Source organism: Triticum urartu, chromosome 1A (genome assembly GCF_056163025.1).
Source record: "Triticum urartu cultivar PI428250 chromosome 1A, HENAU_Tu73, whole genome shotgun sequence".
NCBI classification, from domain to species: domain Eukaryota; kingdom Viridiplantae; phylum Streptophyta; class Magnoliopsida; order Poales; family Poaceae; genus Triticum; species Triticum urartu.
Genome location: NC_141873.1, coordinates 347,274,854 through 347,289,456, shown reverse-complemented (window position 1 = coordinate 347,289,456; position 14,603 = coordinate 347,274,854).

The window sequence follows — 14,603 nt, the reverse complement described above, 5'->3', positions numbered from 1 at the left end:
TCTTTTATATTGAGGTGTTGAGCTGAGACTTGTAATGGAAAAGCGAGAGATTGTAATCACTTGAGAATGAATAAAGTTAGCCTCGTTGGTACTGATATGGATTCTATGAGTTGTTACTCTATGAAGAAGGATTTTGACCATTTTTGAGAATATGAGAAATATGGTCTATGGAAGATTTGTGCATTTTAAGGGTGGTAGTACCCTGTAAGAACCCTTGACCCCTGGAAAAGATAAGGATACTCCACTGAGTGGACTTCAGACAAAATGAATACGAGTTTTGTCTCGATATGTGTGATGCCCCAAGAGTATGTGGGATGAAGTTGGAGACCGACAGTTGTTTGGACCAAAGGAGTCAGAAGAGAATGTTAAGTTTATTCGAGATAGACTGGAGGTAGATCAATCCAAGCAGAAGTGTTATGCAGACTCAAAATGCAAGGAGGTAGTCTATGAAAATCGAAGACAGAGGATATTTTCATGTGCCCCTATACGAGGAGTTAAATGGATTGGAGTTAAGGGAAAATTTGCCCCGAGATTTGTAGGATCCTACCGAGTTTTGGAGCATATGAGAGAAGTGGCCTACAAGTTTGAGTTACTCGAAGGACTGTCAGGAGTTCAAGATGTGTTTCACGGTTCCCAGTTGAAGAAGTGCCATGCAGAGATGGCCAATAATTCCGTGTAAGGACGCTTGACCCTGGAAAGGATAATGATGTTCCACGAAGTGGAATATGGACTTCATAAGTATAAGTTTTACCTCGGTATATGGGAAATCCCACGAGGATGAAGAGATGAATTACTATTGGATATAAAGGAGGTATGATGTCGGAAATATGGATCAATGGAAAATTCCATGATGAGTCTGAGTAAACATGTCCTAATGTTGGTGCCAATAGAAGGAAGGAAGACAATACAATTGGATGGATTTAAGAATACTAGGAAGTTGGAAGTTGGAATAATGATAAGTTGCCCAATGATAAGTTCAAGGACTACAAGTGATGAGATGGACCATAACCCACAGGCCCCAGGACCTGCCAAGAAGCAAGCACATTCTTGCTGAAGGAAAAACCTTGGAGGAGTTATGTTTTATCGATAGACGATTTTATAGGAGTTTACGCAAAACCTGAGAGTTGTGAAGGAACGATAGATGTTTGTCTGGCTTGCAGAATCCATGGATTATCCGAACTTGGTTCGTCGACAAGAGAAATTCTGCAATGCTTGTGAGGATGACCGAGTGTTAGAATGCGAGATTCGCTAAACCGTATACAAGGTAATGATTTGGGTGCGGGATGGATTGATCACCATACCGACTTACTCTTATTATTCGCCCTGCTATATGGGATGGTAAATCTGAGTGACTTACCTATAGTAGAGAGACGGCGATATTAAACCCTGTTTAAACTTAGAATGGTATAAGAATTTTTCCCTTGTACAAGGCAGTTTTTGCCAACCGTAGGTTATACGGTGAGGATCAACCCAGACCCATTTCCTGCAGGAGAAACCATAAATTGTTGACCACCATGAGATATCGATAGCTGTTTAGTTTTGGCACCAGACCCTTCAGCTAAGAAGACCCAGTCTCGGAAGAACCTTACCTAGATGAAAGACAGAAGAATTGAGGAAAAGGTTATGCCACTACCGGAAGAACTCAGAGAAGGAATTTTCTCGAGAATCTGAGAAGACCGACACTGTTAACAATATGGATGAAGTATATGAGTTTTGACAGAACCGTAACCATGCTTCTAAGGGTGGTAGCACCCCAGACCCCGGTGATAATTGATGGAATTTGAGGAGACCCCCAAACCCTAACCTTTTTCTTGCTAGCCTCTCCGAATCTCGAGGACGAGATTCCTTTTAAGGGTGGTAGGTTTGTAACATCCCAAAATTCTAAATTTTGGAATGTTATAAACAAATTGATAGATTTGATTGATTGTTTGATTGATTGTCTGAAAGTGAGTGAATTCGAAAATTTTGAAAGTTAAATGAGAGGGAATAAAAGGACTTTCCCAAACTTTCATTTTTGCATTTTGCTCTCCATGAATTCAAATTCTTTTCAAATACAAAACCCTTGAGCGAAGATGATATGACTTCTTCCATTTAAAAAAAATTAAATGAAAGGGTATTTGAAAATAATTGAATTTCATTTGGAAATATTCCAATTCTGAAACTTTATGCGACTCAATGATTTTCACGAGAGAAGATAAAATGACTTCTTCAAATTATATGAAATATGAGTTGGGAGTTTTCTCAAATTTGAAAGAGGATCATTTGATTTATTTATTTCATCTTCAATTATTTTTCCAATATCAAAAATATGAGAGAGGGAAATAATATGACTTTTCCCAATTCCGGAAAAATGAAGATTTAATGAATAAATCAATTTTCGATTCTCCGGTGTTTGTTTGCATTTTTTTTTTGAATAGGGAAAAATGCGCGTTTTCAAAACTTGCTTTTAGGCCCGGAGAAAAGTTCATTTTGTTCGGCTCATTTTTAGGAGTCGGGAAAAAAATCACTTTTAGAATTTTGGAGCCCGTTTAGTTTTCTTTTTCGTTTTTTTTTTCTGCGCGCGAAATCTGTTTAAAAAAAACTGCAGCGCCTTGGGCCAAAGGCCCAAGCCACCAGCCAGCCGAGGCCAAGGCCATCGCTAGCGCCCCAGCCTCCCCGTGCGCCAGGCGCAAGGCGCCAGGGAGCCGCCGCCTCTTTCTTTTAGGAAATCCTAGTAGGACTTTGGTCCTACTTCCGTATACTCCTTTTTTATTTCTAGATCTTTTCCTTCCCTCTTTTTTATTCCTATTCCTAGTCTAATTTCTTATCCCCTACCCCAAGTAAAACCCCCCCTTCCCAATATAAATACCCAAGCACCTCCCTCTAAATCATCAAACCCAAAGCCTAGAGCTCCACCCCACCCCGCGCCCCACACCCCACGCCGCGCCGCCGCACCACCCAAGCCGCGCCTCACCCCGCGCCTCTCACCCGCGCCGCCGCCCTTGTGCATCGCCGCCGCGCCCAACGCCGCCCAACCCCGCGCCCTAGTGCCGCCACCGCCGCCATACACCGCCACCGCCGCCATGCGTCACCGCGCCGCCGCCGCCCTGCGTCAACGCCGCCGTCGCCGCCGTTCGCCGGAGGTACCGCGCCGCGTCTCTTCTTTCCCTCGGTTCGGTTTTTCTTATAAACCGTTCCGATTCTTTTCTTCTCTACGATTCGTTTTCTCTCCGATTCTTCGCCAAACCGTTCCGGTTTTCTAGATCGGTTTTCGTTCTTCTTTCGGACTGTTCGTCTCAACGAACGTGATCACCGATTATTCCCGGTTGACGACGTTCGTTAGTATAACCGTTCTTTTGTTTTGTTTTTCGTCGGATTTATTCTGCGATCGCGATCTCAGATCCGATCTTCTTTTTAGTCTTTCTTTTCGCTCGCTTATCAGAATCAGGTGATTCAAGCGCCTGGAGTTTCATCTCGAAACTGCCGTTCCGTCTAATCAACTTGAACAAGTTTTTGCCCCAGTAAAATTTGATCTAGTTTCAACTTGCTAGAACCGAGTTGTTTTTCCGCCGTTTTCCGTCGTTTGTTCGGTTCTTTCTTTCTTTGCAACCGGAGTTCTTAAGTTGAATTATCTGGTTCGTTCTCTCGTTCGAGTTTTACTTGTGCATTAGATGAGTACTTATTGTGTGGTTACTATTGTTTGCTTACGATAGATTGACCGGAGTGTGACGAGTAGATCTATCAAGAGTTTTGAGTGCGAATCATCTTCATCAACATTGCAGGCAAGTTCACACTTTGATCATACCTTTTCTACAACCCATGTTTTATTGCATTAGATCAATCCTCTCACATTGCATGATTAGGATCTAATTAAATTGTGGGATGGGAAGTAGATGAGGTAGTACCTATTACCTGTATTATTATGAAACCTTTGGGAGTTACTTCTACGTTTGCTTATATTATGCCATGCTATGCTAGTAGACGTGGATTGGGTGAGTGATATCCATGACAGATGTGAGATTGATAATTTTAATGGTTTATCTAAGGTGGCAACTTAAACACACATCTGGGTGGATTGAGGCACCTTATGTCTATCAGGACTTGCCTGTTTTTTTTTGGACCACCACCCAGGCTCAAAGGGATCATAAGATCTTTCATGCTAGAAACTTCCGTGTGCAGCCACATGCCATTATGGGCTCTGGCATAGTTGAATAAGTTGTGCGAACTCTTACGGGGTGGACTAGCAGATGTAGGGGTTGTAGGTGGTACGGTCTACCCCACATGTAAGGTGCTAGTGCTTCTGAAAGACTATGTCTTGGTCATCCGTTTCTCAAACACCAAGTAGTGCGAGAAAACAAACGGAGGCGATCGGGTCATGTGGGGAAAAAGTGCGCAAACCTCTGCAGAGTAACAAACTAATCATGATTAGCCGTGTCCCCGGTTATGGACAACTTGAGTATCTAGTACTTGAATATCATTGTGAATCTCAACATGTTACTTCTAATTAATGTTGTTGGGTTTTTAATTATTTTAATTGGGATTGAGAATGCTGTCAACCATTCTCAATGTTTCACAACCACCATGATAGTAATTAATCTTATTCCTTTGCAGTAGGGAAAAATTGGCTTTACGCAAAAACCTTATAACCATAGAGCTTTTCCACCAGCCAAATATGCATGTAGTGATAGCCATTGTTCATCATTCTCTATGGTGTGAATTTGCCAGTACATTCAATGTACTGACCCGTTTCGGGCTGCAACGTCTTATGTTGCAGGTTTCTTACGACGAGTAAGTGTTACGTTAGGGTTACGATTTCTACACTCAACTTTGCCGTTGGTGTTGATGGGAATCCACAACCTTGTTGCTTCCGCTATATTGGATTGAGGTAATAGTATTTACGTTACTTTATACATGTGATTTACCTCTGTTATAAATCCTTCGAGTATTGTGTGTGTCAGCATACTGATCCAGGGATGACACATAAGCACAGAGACTTGATCCATTCGGGTCGGGTCGCTACAACCACTATACCTACCTATTATGGCATTTCCATAGCCATTCCGAGATATATTGCCATGCAACTTTCCACCGTTCCGTTTATTATGACACGCTCCATCATTGTCATATTGCTATGCATGATCATGTAGTTGACATCGTATTTGTGGCAAAGCCACCGTTCATAATTCTTTCATACATGTCACTCTTGATTCATTGCACATCGCGGTGATGATCATCATTATTAGAGCATTTTCCTAAGTGAGGAAAGGATGATGGAGACTATGATTCCCCCACAAGTCGGGATGAGACTCTAGACGAAAGATAAAAAGAAAAATGGGGGAGAGGCCAAAAAAAGAGAAAAGGCCCAAATAAAAAATAAAAAATAAAAAAATGAGAGAAAAAGAGAGAAGGAGCAATGCTACTATCCTTTTACCACACTTGTGCTTCAAAGTAGCACCATGATCTTCATGATAGAGAGTCTCCTATGTAGTCACTTTCATATACTAGTGGGAATTTTACATTATAGAACTTGGCCTGTATATTTCAATGATGGGCTTCCTCAAAATTGCCCTAGGTCTTCATGAGCAAGCAAGTTGGATGCACACCCACTTACTTCTTTTGTTGAGCTTTCATACACTTATAGCTCTAGTGCATCCGTTGCATGGCAATCCCTACTCACTCACATTGATACCTATTGATGGGCATCTCCATAGCCCGTTGATACGCCTAGTTGATGTGAGACTATCTTATCCTTTTTTGTCTTCTCCACAACTACCCTTCTATTCCACATATAGTGCTATATCCATGGCTCACGCTCATATATTACGTGAAGATTGAAAAAGTTTGAGAACATCAAAAGTATGAAACAATTGTTTGGCTTGTCATCGGGGCTGTGCATGATTTAAATATTTTGTGTGGTGAAGATAGAGCATAGCCAGACTATATGATTTTGTAGGGATAGCTTTCTTTGGCCATGTTATTTTGAGAAGACATGATTGCTTTGTTAGTATGCTTGAAGTATTATTGTTTCTATGTCAATATTAAACTTTTGTCTTGAATCTTATGGATCTGAATATTCTTGCCACAATAAAGAGAACTACATGGATAAATATGTTAGGTAGCATTCCACATCAAAAATTCTGTTTTTATCATTTACCTACTCGAGGACGAGTAGGAATTAAGCTTGGGGATGCTTGATACGTCTCCAACGTATCTATAATTTTTGATTGTTCCATGCTATTATATTATCAACCTTGGATGTTTTATATGCATTTATATGCTATTTTATATGATTTTTGGGACTAACCTATTAACCTAGAGCCCAGTGTCAGTTTCTGTTTTTTCCTTGTTTTTAAGTATCGTAGAAAAGGAAAATCAAACGGAGTCCAATTGACCTGAAACTTCACGGAGATCATTTTTGGACCAGAAGAATCCCACGGAGTACCGGGGGTGGTCGAGAAGAGTCCCGAGGCCACCATGAGGGTGGGGGGCGCCCTACCCCACTGGGTGCACCCCCTGCCTCGTGGCCGCCTCGTGGCTCCCCTGACCGACTTCTTTCGCCTATATATATCCATATACCCTAAAAACATCGAAGAGCAGAATAGATCGGGAGTTCCGCCGCCAGAAGCCTCTGTAGCCACCGAAAACCAATCTAGACCCATTCCGGCACCCTGCCGTAGGGCGAATCCTTCTCCGGTGGCCATCTTCATCATCCCGGTGCTCTCCATGACGAGGAGGGAGTAGTTCTCCCTCGGGGCTGAGGTTATGTACCAGTAGCTATGTGTTTGATCCCTCTCTCTCTCTCTCTCTCTCGTGTTCTTGAGGTGGTACGATCTTGATGTATCGCGAGCTTTGCTATTATAGTTGGATCTTATGATGTTCCCCCTCTACTCTCTTGTAATGAATTGAGTTTTCCCTTTGAAGTTATCTTATCGGATTGAGTCTTTAAGGATTTGAGAACACTTGATGTATGTCTTGCACGTGCTTATCTGTGGTGACAATGGGATATCATGTGATCCACTTGATGTATGTTTTGGTGATCAACTTGCGAGTTCCGTGACCTCGTGAACTTATGCATAGGGGTTGGCACAAGTTTTCGTCTTGACTCTCCGGTAGAAACTTTGAGGCACTCTTTGAAGTTCTTTGTGTTGGTTGAATAGATGAATCTGAGATTGTGTGATGCATATCGTATAATCTAATCATACCCACGGATACTTTAGGTGACATTGGAGTATCTAGGTGACATTAGGGTTTTGGTTGATTTGTGTCTTAAGGTGTTATTCTAGTACGAACTCTAGGATAGATTGAACGGAAAGAATAGCTTCGTGTTATTTTACTATGGACTCTTGAATAGATCGATCAGAAAGGATAACTTTGAGGTGGTTTCGTACCCTACAATAGTCTCTTCGTTTGTTCTCCGCTATTAGTGACTTTGGAGTGACTCTTTGTTGCATGTTGAGGGATAGTTATATGATCCAATTATGTTATTATTGTTGAGAGAACTTGCACTAGTGAAAGTATGAACCCCAGGCCTTGTTTCAACGCATTGCAATACCGTTTACGCTCACTTTTATCATTAGTTACCTTGCTGTTTTTATATTTTCAGATTACAAAAACCTTTATCTATCATCCATATTGCACTTGTATCACCATCTCTTCGCCGAACTAGTGCACCTATACAATTTACTATTGTATTGGGTGTGTTGGGGACACAAGAGACTCTTTGTTATTTGGTTGCAGGGTTGTTTGAGAGAGACCATCTTCATCTTGCACCTCCCATAGATTGATAAACCTTAGGTCATCCACTTGAGGCAAATTTGTTACTGTCCTACAAACCTCTGCACTTGGAGGCCCAATAACGTCTACAAGAAGAAGGTTGTGTAGTCGACATCAGGGATCCATGTATGAGAACAAAGTGTGGACTTTGGTTGACTTGCCCGATGATCGGCAAGCCATCGAGAATAAATGGATCTTCAAGAAGAAGACTGACGCTGACGGTAACATTAATGTCTACAAAGCTCGACTTGTTGCGAATGGTGTTCGACAAGTTTAAGGAGTTGACTACGATGAGACCTTCTCACCCGTAGCGATGCTTAAATCCGTCCGAATCATGTTAGCAATTGCCGCATTTTATGATTATAAAATTTGGCAAACGGATGTAAAGACTGCATTCCTGAATGGTTTTCTGGAAGAAGAGTTGTATATGATGCAACCTGAAGGTTTTATCGATCCAAAGGGTACTAACAAAGTGTGCAAGCTCCAACGATCCATTTATGGACTGGTGCAAGCCTCTCGCAGTTGGAACAAATGTTTTGATAGTGTGACCAAAGCATATGGTTTTATACAGACTTTTGGAGAAGCCTGTATTTACAAGAAAGTGAGTGGGAGCTCTGTAGAATTTCAAATATTATATGTGGATGACATATTATTGATTGGAAATGATATAGAATTTCTGGATAGCATAAAAGGATACTTGAATAAGAGTTTTTCAATGAAAGACCTCGGTGAAGCTGCTTATATATTGGGCATCAAGATCTATAGAGATAGATCAAGACGCTTAATTGGACTTTCACAAAGCACATACCTTGATAAAGTTTTGAAGATGTTCAAAATGGATCATGTAAGAAAGGGTTCTTGCATGTGTTACAAGGTGTGAAATTGAGTAAGACTCAATGCCCGACCACTGCAGAAGATAGAGAGAAAATGAAAAGTGTTCCCTATGCTTCAGCCATAGGCTCTATCATGTATGCAATGCTGTGTACCAGACCTGATGTGTGCCTTGCTATTAGTTTAGCAGGGAGGTACCAAAGTACTCCAGGAGTGGATCACTGGACAGCGGTCAAGAACATCCTGAAATACCTGAAAAGGACTAAGGATATGTTTCTCGTTTATGGAGGTGACAAAGAGCTCATCGTAAATGGTTACGTCGATGCAAGCTTTGACACTGATCCGGACAATTCTAAATCACAAACCGGATACGTGTTTATATTGAATGGTGGAGCTGTCGGTTGGAGCAGTTCTAAACAAAGCTTCGTGGCGGGATCTACGTGTGAAGCGGATTACATAGTTGCTTCGGAAGCAGCAAATGAAGGAGTCTGGATGAAGGAGTTCATATCCGATCTAGGTGTCATACCTAGTGCATCGGTTCCAATGAAAATCTTTTGTGACAATACTGGTGCAATTGCCTTGGCAAAGGAATCCAAATTTCACAAGAGAACCAAGCACATCAAGAGACGCTTCAATTCCATCCGGGATCAAGTCCAGGTGGGAGACATAGAGATATGCAAGATACATACGAATATGAATGTTGCAGACCCGCTGACTAAGCCTCTTCCATGAGCAAAACATGATCAGCACCAAGACTCCATGGGTGTTAGAATCATTACTGTGTAATCTAGATTATTGACTCTAGTGCAAGTGGGAGACTGAAGGAAATATGCCCTAGAGGCAATAATAGTTATTATTTATTTCCTTATTTCATGATAAATGTTTATTATTCATGCTAGAATTGTATTAACCGGAAACATAATACATGTGTGAATACATAGACAAACATAGTGTCACTAGTATGCCTCTACTTGACTAGCTCATTGATCAAAGATGGTTAAGTTTCCTAGCCATAGACATGAGTTGTTATTTTATCAACGGGATCACATCATTAGGAGAATGATGTGATTTACTTGACCCATTTCGTTAGCTTAGCACTTGATCGTTTAAGTTTACTGCTATTGCTTTCTTCATGACTTATATATGTTCCTATGACTATGAGATTATGCAACTCCCGAATACCGGAGGAACACTTTGTGTGCTACCAAACGTCACAACGTAACTGGGTGATTATAAAGGTGCTCTACAGGTGTCTCCGATGATGTTCGTGGAGTTGGCATAGATCAAGAATAGGATTTGTCACTCCGATTGTCGGAGAGGTAACTCTGGGCCCTCTCGGTAATGCACATCACTATAAGCCTTTGCAAGCAATGTGACTAATGATTTAGTTGCAGGATGTTGCATTACGGAACGAGTAAAGAGACTTGCCGGTAACGAGATTGAGCTAGGTATTGGGATACCGATGATCGAATCTCGGGAAAGTAACATACCGATGACAAAGGGAACAACGTATATTGTTATGCGGTTTGACCGATAAAGATCTTCGTAGAATATGTAGGAACCAATATGAGCATCCAGGTTCCGCTATTGGTTATTGACCGGAGACATGTCTCGGTCATATCTACATAGTTCTCGAACCCATAGGGTCCGCACACTTAAAGTTCTGTGACGATTGGTAATATGAGTTTATATGTTTTGATGTACCGAAGGTAGTTCGGAGTCCTGGATATGATCACGGACATGACGAGGAGTCTCGAAATGGTCGAGACATAAAGATTGATATATTGGAAGCCTACATTTGGACATCGGAAGAGTTCCGGGTGAAATCAGGATTTTACCGGAGTGCCGGAGGGGTTACCGGAACCCCCCGGGGGTTAATGGGCCTTATTGGGCCCTAGTGGAGAGAGAGGGGGGCCGGCCAGGGCAGGCCGCGCGCCCCCTCCCCCTCTGGTCCGAATTGGACTAGGAGAGGGGGGCAGCGCCCCCCTTTCCTTCTCCTTCTCCCCCTTCCTTCCCCTCTCCTAGTAGGAGTAGGAAAGAGGGGAATCCTACTCCTACGAGGAGGAGGATTCCTCCTCCTGGCGCGCCCTCTAGGGCCGGCCGGCCTCCCCCCTTTCTCCTTTATATACGGGGGCAGGGGGCACCTCTAGACACACAAGTTGATCATTGATCTCTCCCAGCCGTGTGCGGTGCCCTCTTCCATCATAATCCACGTCGGTCATACTATAGCGGTGGTTAGGCGAAGCCCTGCAACGGTAGCTTCATCAACATCGTCACCACGCCGTCATTCTGACGAAACTCTTCCCCGAGCTCTACTGGATCGTGAGTTCGTGGGACGTCACCGAGCTGAACGTGCGCTGAACACGGAGGTGTCGTACGTTCGGTACTGAGGATCGGTCGATCGTAAAGACGTACGACTACATCAACCGCGTTGTCATAACGCTTTCGCTTAACGGTCTACGTGGGTACGTGGACGACACTCTCCCCTCTCGTTGCTATGCATTACCATGATCTTGCGCGTGCGTAGGAATTTTTTTGAAATTACTACGTTCCCCAATAGTATATCACATATATATGACATATATGCATGTTTAAACATCAAAATCAGTTGTTCTAATTCAATAACCAAGCTTTGGATCAATACATAATATATATCAGAAACAAGAATAAAGAATAAGGCAGACGGATGGTTTTGTATAGAAGCTTAGCCGGCCAAATGCCTCAAATTTAGCGCTATAGCGGGAAATAACAGGCTATTAGAGCAACTCTAGCAAACCCCGCATCCCGCCGGCCCGTAAAACGTGTTTGCAGTTCGCGCAAAACTGCTTTTGCGGGTAGGCATGGACAACCAGAGATGCAGACCCCTCAAACGGACCTGCATAAAAGTATATTCGCGGAATATGCTTTTTTAGGGGTCGGCTTCTCCGGGTTCTACTTGAGCACCACTGTGAAGACCCGCAAACAGAAAAACTGCAATTCTCGCATTCGACATAATGTTTCACAAACAAGTTCAAATTCAAACGACATAACACAGTTTTACACGCAAATAAAAGCCAAGTTCAGTATGGCAAACACAAAACAGGGCCCTGCAAAAGTTTGCGCCCATGTCCCGCACCATCTTGGTCGATCTTTACTCCGCGTCGTCGAGTCCATCTTAAAGTTCATCGCCACCACCGAATCCACCTCCGACGCTTGTTCCAACTCCTGCACCGAAATCATCAACATTGGCACCATATGGAGCAAAGAAAACATCTCCGGAACTGTAGCACGCACTGGCCGACGCAACCATTCTCCTCTTCAAGATTTCTCTCCTTGCCATATCATGCCATGTTTTGGTGAGATCGTCCATATCATTACGGTTCATTGACATGATCTTGTTCTCTTCGGCGAGCAGTTTGGACATGGCTTTGTTTTCTGCAGCGCATGCTCTTATCTCCTCAATGGCAGCTTTGCGCAGCCCTTCTTCCTTGAGCACTTTCCACTTTTCTTGCTTCTCCTTTGCCTTCTTCTCGGCCAACTTTTTCTTGATCTCCAACGACTTCAACAACATCGACTCGTTTGATTGCACCATGGCATCAATCTTCTCCCTCAAAGTCGATGCTTCTTGCTCTCTCTTCATCTTCTCCTTAGTATTCTTGTCGCCATCGGTCTTGTGCAAATTTCTTGGGCCATCATCATCCTCATCTTCATCCATGTTTGAAAGTGAGCCTCTCTTGGTGGGGATTCTTTGTCGATCAACTTCCACTTCTCGCACTTTTGGAGCAACTCCCAACAATGCTCTAGTTTGAAGAATTTGCCTTCCGAAGCTTCCATGTCCTTGTATCTATGTTGAGCAATCTTGTCCTACATAATGTGAACAAAGTGATGCAATCATTTCCCATGATGCAAATATGATGATGCACAACTTGAACAAAGGCAAAAAAAACTCACATGGTCGGACTCCATGGTGCCACTTGGAGGTGCATTGCGTACTTGCTCCAAGCAAGCTGCCCAACGACTGCACATTTGCTTGATATTCTCCCAACGCCCTTGAAGCGACCGAAATGTGCGTGGAGTCCTATTGGGATGCTTTGACATAATGTGAAAGTATTGATCTTCGATCCTTTGCCAATATCTCTTGGCGGTTTGAGCATTACCCGTGCATGCATCAAGAGACACCGCACTTCATACTTTGAACAAAGCTTGATTTTTCAAGATCGTGTAGTTCTTCGATCTTATGCTTTTCCCAATTTTTGTTTGCGATTGCTCATACGCTTCCGCTTCGATCTCCTCCAATTCGTCCTCACAACCATGATCATCCACGCCGCCCTCCGTTTCATTGTTGTCGAATGCGGTGGACGGGGCTTGATCAATGTCAACCGCGTTCATGTCCAACAAGTTCACGAACTCGGTAGTTGCATTGTTTGAACCGCCACTATAGTGAACGATAACAAGTCACGAGCTATCGAGAATAATGGCGAAAATGAAAGGAAATCGCCATGACCGAAGACGCATACCTTCCGGCCATTTCGTCGAACACCTCGCTTGCGGGGGGAGCGGCACCGTTGAACGGCATCGCCGGAGCACCTCTTTCCGGGATGGAGTGAGAGGATGAAGAAGGTGACTTCTTTGTAGCCGGAATCTTCCTCCGCTTTACGCCCGCGACCTTGCCGCTCCGTCGCCGGCCGGGATCGCGCTGCCGCGTTGCCGCCCGGAGCACGGGCCATCGCGGCGGGGGCAGCCGGATTCCCGGCCTGCACGACCACGTTGCCCTGCCACTTGCGGGCAGGCACAGCGTTTGCTTGGGCGACGGCGGCGGGGCCAACATGGCGGCGACGAGATCCGCCCGAGGGGAAGGAGCGTGCACGACCTCGACGGTGACGGGGACAACAGTGGGTCGTCCATGGCGGCGTGGGACGGCCGGGAAGGAAGCACCGGAGCATGCGGGAGGAGGGACAATGGTGGCGGAGGGTGGGGGAGCGGGAAAGGGCGCGCGAAAATGTCCCTCCCGCCAAATTCGCTGCGGATAGAGGTTGAGCTCGGGTCGGCCTCCCAGCCCGTGAAGATAGAGGTTGGAGGAGAAGATTTGCCGCGCCCCGCAAAAAATTTTGCAGGCCGGGGTGGGTACGGGGTCTGATCGGGCAGGTTTTCCCGTCCCGACCCGCACTTTGGCGGTTATTTTGCGGGCTGAGGTGGGATGCGGGGTCTGCTAGAGTCGCTGTTAGCATCATTTTCAGTTTAGCGTTAAAAGTGCATAGCTTTAGCTGGAGAGCTCTTCAAAGGCTAGCTCGACTATTTAAAAGCTTGGTTATCATACTAGAAGCAATCATGTGCGTTGCTGCGCCGTTTTCTTTGTTGCGTTTTTCCATTGACCATCCACTCATTGAACTGTTACGGTGATACATAAAATATACATTTTTATGATGATATGTAAAAGATATTTGTCTTGCAAGACAATATCCATCGGTTGCACCTTATTTTCTCCTAAATATTGGTTATATATGTGATCCAGGAACGAAAGTGCCTTTCTGCTCCCGAGCTCATTTGAGCTCGGTGAACAGTAAAATTGAAAAAAAATCAAAAAAAATTCAAAAAATTCCAAATTATTTTTGGGAGAAACATTGACAAAAGTTCTAAGTGCTTGCAAAAATTCATCATGAAATCACATTCCTGTAAAGTGTGGCAAGAAAAACAAATTCAGTGCTCCAAAATGCTTTTGAAAGTAGCTTTTTCAGAATACTGATTTTGTTTCTTTTGCCACGCCTTCTAGAAATGTGATTTCATGGCGAATTTTTGCAAGCACTTAGAACTTTTGTCAATGTTTCTCCCAAAAAAAATTTGGATTTTTTAAATTTTTTTTTGATTTTACTGTTCATCCGAGCTCATTTGAGCTCGGGTGCAGAAACTCCGCGTAGGAACAATTATTTTGCTTAGCTTGTGTTGTAGAACTGTCAATTATCTACCAGAGCAGTCTAAAAGCAATCACACAATTATGAATACAACTTTAGCAAACGTAAAGCAGTATCATATGGGATGTATAA